Source organism: Apteryx rowi, unplaced genomic scaffold (assembly GCF_003343035.1).
Source record: "Apteryx rowi isolate R43461 unplaced genomic scaffold, aptRow1 scaffold_661, whole genome shotgun sequence".
NCBI lineage: Eukaryota > Metazoa > Chordata > Aves > Apterygiformes > Apterygidae > Apteryx > Apteryx rowi.
The window spans coordinates 242,662-251,156 of record NW_020450940.1 but is presented as its reverse complement, the minus strand read 5'-3'; positions in this window follow the sequence as shown (position 1 = coordinate 251,156).

The window sequence follows — 8,495 nt, the reverse complement described above, 5'->3', positions numbered from 1 at the left end:
CTTTTTGTAATTGTTTCTCAAGAGAAACAACTTGGAAGCACATCCCATCAGCCCAGAGAGGCTTTCTAGTTCAAACACAAAAGCTCTTTTAATGGCTCGCATTCATTCACGCAGAGTACAAAGTGAGGGGAACCAAAGAGTTTGCCAGTTAGGCTAATTTAAAAGTAAATCCCTCTTTTGCAGCTTGTGTGCCCCAGCCGGGCAAGGACAACCACAAGCATTTGAACATTACACGGTGCTTTTACAGCCTGGCAGTCACCAGCCCCCAAGTCAAACCAAGACCACTCATCATGCTAAAGCGGGTGCAACACGATGCTTGTTCTTGTTCACCTTCAAGGAACTGGAAGGCCAGAAACAGAAAAACTGAGAGGGGGAAAAAAAACACCAAACACATTTATGGTAAAAAAGAAAAAAGCTGCAGAAGATGGAGGTTTAACAGCTTCAGCTTCTTGAAGGACGCTGATGAGAAACTATCTGTACTAGTCACATCCTCTGCGTAATAAATCAGCTTTAAATGTCAAATGCATTCTTGCAAACGCTATCCTGGTACAGCCAATATTAAAGCCAGTAAAAACATTTTAGATATGGGTTCTGTACTTTTCAATTCCAATTGTTTCTGAGAAAAGCTTGACACAAATTACCCAGTTAATAAATTCACTGATGTCAGAAAGAATCCAAAAACATAAAAATTTGAGTAAGTGCATTTTCAAATACAGAATGGCTAAAATAAATTGGTCTAGACTTCATAAAGCCACCAGGTTAATAAAAAGCAATGCCAAAATACTAGCCAATAAAAATCACCATTTTCAGTCCATTTCCCATGGAGAACAAGACTAAGATCAAATCTGTAAGTGCGGGCTTTCCAGCTGGTGACCAGAGCTATGATTCCAGATGCTAATTTTAAATCACTTTGCCTGAAATTTGATTACCTGGACAACAGCCTCAAGGCTATTGCTTCCCAAGGACGCTGACTGAGGACACGATCCGCCGATGCACGGAAAGGCATGCAAAGTTTGCTGTGAGTGCTGAGTACCTGCCAAAACTTCATCCATATCTGTGTTTGCTAGGTAAACTTCCCAGCTTGATTCACTCCATCTTAATCCTTTCTGCTTTTGTTCAAGGCGACACAAGAGCCACTGTGTGTCACACGGCGGCGAAAAACGCACGCGCACGGCTGAGCTCTGCTGACACGCAGCTCCGTTCATGCGTTTGGCCCCAGGATTTGCAGGCAGACACCGTTTGGGATCCAAAGTCACAAAGCTGCAATACAGCAGCTTCACAAACCTTAGTCAGCAAGACTATATAGTTTTAGCACCAAAAAAAGAAAAAAGTCAACAACTTGAACAAGCAGTTGTCCTAAGTTTGCAAAGACACAAGAGCATTACAACACATCCAAACACCTGACAGACTGTAAGAGGAGGTTTTAGGTGGCCCTGGTGGGATAAGAGAAAGAAAAACATCTTTCACACCCAGAAACACTTCCACCCAGCTTCAAACGAGAGGTGGAGAGGAAAACTATTTTGCAGAGAAGCAGATGTCGGAAGAGCCAGCGCGGCTCATGCAACACAAACAGGAAGCTGTTTTTTTCAAATAAAGGCAAAAGGTGAGGCTTGCAAAAAGTGACAGGGAAACGAGGGGCCAATTGCACCTGGAGAACATGCTCCAAAGGCTCGGGGACCTCTTCGCTCCCCAGCTCCAAACAGCCGCGTCCGAAACCTGCGGCGCCACAGGGATCACACCCGCCAGCAGGCGCCCTCCTTGCTGCTCGCCCAGACGAGCGGCACAGGACCCTCGCACAGGGAGCCCGCACCCTGTTCGGTCCGACGCTGCAAGAGGAGTTACAGCCGCTCCAAAAAAAGGCCCAAAAAAGCCATGCGACTGCGGTCTGGATGGGGTGAAACACCTCCTCCAGGCCCTGCACAGGTGCATTTCCCCTTGCACAGGCACAGGTGAATATCAGCAATAACATAGGATCCCCCCACCACGAACCCGGACGGTCTCGTTCAATATGGAGAAGGGCCAAATTCTGCACCGGGGCAGGGAAAATCCCATGCATCGGTGCAGGCTGGGCCGAAAAGCACCCGGGGGGAGACTGGCGGCACTGGGCCAAGCAGCGCCCACCTGGGATATCCTGTGCAGCTCAGGACCGGAGGGCATTTCACCAGGGCCTGTGAAAATGAATCGCCCTCCCAAATGCTTTAAAAAAAAAAATAAAAAAATTTGCATGCTTTAGGATGGGCACAGATGTCAGATATTTAACTGAGTGAGACTGAAAGTGAAAGTGTGCAGCGCAGAAACATCAAAGTTCAAAACTTCTCAATCACCCCCCCCCCCCCGCCCCACCACCGAGCGCGGCAAATGCGAAAGGTTTCGGCTACAGGCCCTGGGAGCCGGCTGAACGTCCTCCTCCGCATCGGGGCCGCCGGGCAAACGCTGCGCGAGAAAGGGCGGCTGGAAGGAAAGGGAAGCAGGGCTGCCGGGAGCGAAATCCGCCCGCGGAGGCCTAACCGAAAAGGGAAGGGCCCGTCCACCCCTCTCTGAAGAAACTGCACGAAATCAATTCTTGCTTGGGGAAATAAAGAAAGAAAGAAAGAAAGAAAGAAAAAAAAACCCAACATAAACCAACCCCACCCCGGAAGGCGGTGGGGTGAGTCTCCCCACCGGCCGCTGCGGCGCAGGGCTCGCCGCACCCCGGGGCGCGCGGGACAGTCCCAGGGCTGGCAGGGAATTGCATCCCCCTTGCTCAGGTGAACGACTTTATTAAATAAATAAAATTAAATAAAATTAAATAAATAAATAAATAACCCCCCCTTTTTTTTTTAAACCTCCACACACACCCCTCCTTGCCTCGCCGCTGCTGCTGCTGGCCGGGCAGCGCGGGAAGCAGCGGGAACGGCAGCCGGGCAGTGTGACCGCAACCCGCGCTGGCGCCCGAAGCCTCYGAAACCCCTGCAGCGCCGGTGGCGGGGACCGAGCGGGGAAAGTCCTGCACGTGCGGGGACACGGGCATCCAGCGGCACGGTGCTCGGCCGGGGTTGGGGGGGGGGGGCAAACGCGCTGCCCTCCAAAGCTTGGCCTGCACTGTGGGCAGGGTTCGCATTAAATATATATCCAGAACCACATTTTATATGACCCCAGACATCACCGACCAAATAAATAAATAAATAAATAAATAGGCCCAAAACCGAGCACCCCTCTCTGCCAGGAAAACCCTCTCCGCAGCAGGACGCAGGGACAAGAGACCTCCCGGACGCACGGCGCTGGGCAGCCTCCCCTCCCGGGGAAGGGTTTCTGCAAGCCTTGGCGCCTCCCGCCCGGCCCCCGTGCGAAACCAGCCCGTAAGAAAGTCGTCGTCGTCGTCGTCCCCCCCGCCGGCCATCACGCCGCCCCGTCTCCGTCCCCGCGCTGCACCTGGAGCCCCCGCGCGAGAGCCGGCTCCCTAAATAGCAGCGGTGGGCACGGGGCGACCGTGCAAAATCGGCAGCTGAAACTGGACGGCTCCCCCCATGCCCATGTTTCTAATGAAGCCACCAAAAAAAAAAAGAAAAAGGAAAAAAAAAAAGGGGGGGGGAGGGACGCGAGGAGGGGGGCGACAGCAATGCCCCTTCGAACAGCTTGCTGGGGCCGGGGGCTGCCTGAGCCCCCGCAGCCCGGGACGGCGAGGCTGGAAAGGCGGCTTGCGGCATCGCCCCGGCGGGGACGCTCGCCGATCCTCGCAGCTTGCCCGTCTCTGCTGGTTCGCCACCAGGCCGGCCAAGCGCCTCTCCTCGCCCTGACTTGCACAAAGGGGAAAAAAAAAAAGGGGGAAAAAAAACCCCACATTTTTAGCATGGGGCTGGGGACAGGGCTCTGGGGTGAGACCTCCTCCAGCTTGGAGAGACGGATGCAAACTGGACATTAACACTGCTCCATCCACGCTTGGGGGGGGGGGAAAAAAGCCCCCAAAAGCCCGAAGAAGGAGCTGCGGGGAGCAGGGGGGAAGCGGCGTCCTGCGTCGGGTCCCGCACGCCAGGGCGGCTCGGGAGGCTGCAAACGGCTGTCTCGCCCCGAGCGCAGACTTGGCCCAGAGAAGCCGGCCGTTGCCTCAGATCGGCGCTGGCAAAGGACCAAGCGCGTTACAAAACACTGGATGCAGGAGATGGAAAACTTCTCCTCCTGCCCTCCAGCGCATCCCGCCCGCTGCGCCGCGTCCCGTCCCGGGAGCGGCTGCGCTCCAGGAAGGGCACGGCGCCCGCGGGAGGCGGCTCGCAAGCCCGGCCGCGCTTCGAGACCCTCGTTTCGGCCCGATCGCCGCGCGCGGCCAGCGACGCTGGGCCGGGGACGCTCTCCTCACAGAGAGCTGCTCCCCGTCTCCCGAGAAAGCCCGCGCTTTGAGGACGAGACGCGCTCCGGATGACATGGACGCAGGACCGATGGCCATTCCCGAAGCAACTCCACCGAGCCGCGGAGGCACCGGCAGCGCTGCCAGGAGCACGCTCGTCCCCCACCAGGCACCTTAAGCATGTTCTCCGGAGAAGCTGAACCCATCTTCCCCAACTCTCTTTTGAGGCCAAAGAAGCTGAAGTCCGAGGGAAGGGGTCCACGTGTTAACCCTCCCCTCCCCCAGTCCTCCCCCCACGCTCTCCCCTGCAAGTTTCTATTTTACTTTTTTCGAAAAACGGCATCGCTGCGGGGCACATGATAGCTGAGGCACCGCTCTCCAACCGACCGACCGACCGACTTCCTCGTTGTGATCTCACCCCGTTGCACAACCCTCCTTCTCTACAGTCAGCGCCCGCCTCTGCCCGGCGCCGGGCACCAAACGGGCTAGCGGCGAGGAAGAAGGATGCCCGCGGCGCGCGGGTCCGGGAGGAGCCGGGAGGGGACGGGGACCGCACAGAGGCTAAAGAGGTTCAAAAAGATACGGGTTTTTTTTGCACCTTTCAGCGCTTGCCTCTCTCACCCCAAATTAAGCTCGGCCAGGATGCAATGTTCATAAACACAGAGCCCTCAAACTAGAGGATTATTTGTGCTTTCGCTGACTTTTCAGGCAGCACATAGCCCCTAAGAGCTTCTATAACGCAGACATTAAGGATCACCACCAATTTGGCAGGCTGCTTCCATTCCCACTTCTACCTCCTCCAAAAAAACCCGAAAGCATCAGAATACTGTCATTACTTATCTCTAGCATTTACAGCTTAAAACCATTGCTTGCGCTGACTACCCAGCTATCAGTAACAACGCATTAAAGAAAAAGGCCACATCCTAGGGCTTTCCTCCTCCAGCTGACTGAGTGCTGCTCACGAGCAAGCTGGCCGAAGGAGGTCTTTTCTTTTCTTTTCTTTTCTTTTCTTTTTTTTTAAACATGCCTTTCTGACAGCGGAAAACATCAGAGTTTCTATCCGAGACACTGACATCGGGAAGAAATGGTTATTTTTCTGGCTTGCCCAAGATCCCCCACCAAACAGACAACTGATCGGAAAGTGTATTCGTTTTTAAGCATTACTGACAGATGAGCACATATCTAGTGGTTTGTCCTTTGTACTATTCACCGATTCACATGTTACCACGGAAATTACTTTTTGCCAATGTCCATTAATTTCAGTGTCTGGTCAAGTCACATTTTCCATCTCAAATCTGGGGGTAAAAGCTATGGATCCAGGCACGTTATTGCAGTACGTTCAGGGCACGCGGGTCACCTTCACCGTGAGATGCCCACAGGGCTGGGAGTGATTTCTCATTACTTTGGTCTACGATCCCTTGCCAGCCACCACACCTGGTACCTAAACGAGGGTCAAAAACGGTTAAGCCGACAGCTGTATTCTAAAATAACTTCCATAAACAACACGTGTTCTCGATCAGGCAGGACCTGAAAAATGACATCCTTGAAATACAGATAAGCCTTTCCACAAGATTCTGCTTTACAGATTTCCGGCACCAAAAGATACGAGTTGCTTTCACATCAGCTGTTCTGCTGTTTATGGAAGTTATTTTAGAATACAGCTGTTCTTCAAGGGGATACCTGCCCCCTTTCCTGTTAGAAACCACAAGCCGATACCAACACCATCCGCCTAAACTCAAAGATCTGATGGAAAAGGTCAAAGAAAATCACTTGACCTTTCGGAAAGCACTTAGGCCAACATATTTACTACTTCTTTAGAACAACTGATTTTTTCTTTTTTCTTCTTCTTTTTTTTTCTTTCTTTTTTTGCAATGTTGTTCTACAGCTCATAGAGAACGCAACAGCTTGGGGAATGGCCAGGTACAAAATACAGTTGAATTTACTTGCCTATAAGGCTTCTCAGGAGTTGAATTTTCACAATGGTAAGTGGTCTCTGCTTCTACAAACACACATCCTATTTAAGATATTCACTGGCACGCAGCTTTCATCTGGAGCATACATCCAAAATGCATATATCACCCTATATTAGAGGACTTGCATAGCTGCTAAGGACTTTTAATTGAGGGCTGATTTATGCTATTATTTCCCCAGGCCTGATTTATGCTTTTAAATTATAAATAAGGATAACTGAACCATAAAAGCATTTCACATTTGGCAGTTGCCTGTAGAGATTAAACCTCATTCAGCTAATGCATTTGTTCCAGAGCCAGACAGCAGGGATTGTAAACTACTCTCTCTGAACTTTGCTAGAAAGAAACCTCTGGGCCTCTCAAAATTAATACCTGGCTATTTGACTGCTCAGAAAGACAAACCAGCTCAGTCACACGGATCCTGCATGATTCATCACATGCTTCCCAATGACATTAAAAAAAAGACGAGTGTTGTGTTTCACTGAATTTAGGTTTACGCTAAGGAAACGGATGAGATGGAGCTACCTGTCCATATCAGAACGTTTTCCATGACAGGTGGGAATCAGAGGAAGATCCCTGCTAGTTCCTGCCTGCTACATTTATACCAGTAAAAAGCTCTGGGCACACAAAGAAGAATTTTTTGAATTCTGGGTGGGTGACTGAAGCGCCAGAAATGCTTGCAGATAGCGTACATCTCCACTCCCCACGCTGACCTTAGAGATACCTGAGAAGTTTATCAGAGCGGACTTGGCTCTCACCAGCATTTGAGGTATGACAGGATTGTTTTGTAAGCGCCATTTGCTATCAAAGTCGGAAAAAGCAGAGAAAAATTAAACACCCCAGAGCAGCCAAGTTTCTCACCTACGTGCAGGCTACAGATCTTGAAGCAGTAACATTACCAACCGGCATCTGCGTGCACACCCCACATACCGAACCCACCTTAGCTAAAAATCATTTGCTTATTGGGCTGTTAGGAGCTACTTTCTGCGTAACCCTGTAACTCTCTGAACACAGCCGAAATCACTTCCAACCGCCTCATTTGGCCTTTGACAGATTTAGCAAATTGCGTTGAAGATGATACAAAGACAGCATAAAATATTTTGTCCAATCCTTCAGCTGCTAAATCTGGTAATGCTTTGAATCCTGGAGAAACGAGGAGCACTCCTCTGTGTCGCAGGCATTTCAAAGCACATGACTTGCTGCTGAGAGGATCAGGGTAAGTGGAGATCATCTAAAGCAAAGCCATATCCACAAAGGGCTCCCACATGCACTTTGTGAGGACAGACTCACGCAGCCACTTTCAAGTTAAAGTGATCAAGGGAAAAAAGTGAAAGACACAAATCAAAAAAAAAAACAACACACCAGAACAAAATAAAAACAAAAAACCTGAATGCAGTTCCTTTCAGAGACCTCAAAACCGCCTTCCTACAATAACAAACCAGTCATTTGTTATTCAGACGCATTGATCCATGAAAAGCTGACCAGCGAGTACTGAGAGAAACTATGAATTTCTGTGTCAGTTTCGAAACGTGAAAACCACATGTAGCTTCTCAAAAGTCTCTTCCTGGGTTATGAATCTCCAGTGATAAAGGTGCCTGTGTAAATGCGGCACACTGATAATCAGTGAGAGGATCCCTAGTCTCCAGGGCACAAATGCTTACGGTCAGGTCGCTGACACCTAGGATGCTTGCAGCTCGGCGCAATAAACGCTGCTCCTTACTTTCCAGGGAGTGTCTATTCAAAGAGCAGCAGCTACAAATATCAAGTTTTAAGAACCTGGTTTGGGTGGAGAGGGGGCTGAAACTCTCTCTTGCTTTTTTTTTTTTTTTTAACCTTCCTCCTCATGACAATACAAAGTCAGTAGATCAAAACAGCTCTACTAAGTCAACGCAAAAGCCAGAGCACCACCACGCTACAGAGCCGCAGACAGTGCATCAGCCTGGGAAAGGCCTGGGGGAGCGGAGCTCCAGTCCGCATAAAATAAAAGCCAGGCTGCCACGTATCAGGGCGCTGCATCCCAGGTCCCGATACGTGGGAAGCGCCGCTCGGATGCACAGCGAGCACATCCACGACGCTGCCCCGCAGCACTTTCAAAACCCACGCGGCCCGCGCAGGGCTGCAGGAGCGCCCGCAGCCCGGCGCAAACGGCCCGCCGCGTCCCTCCGCGCGAAGTTGCGCAAGGGCAGCGATTCGGGTAGCGCTCC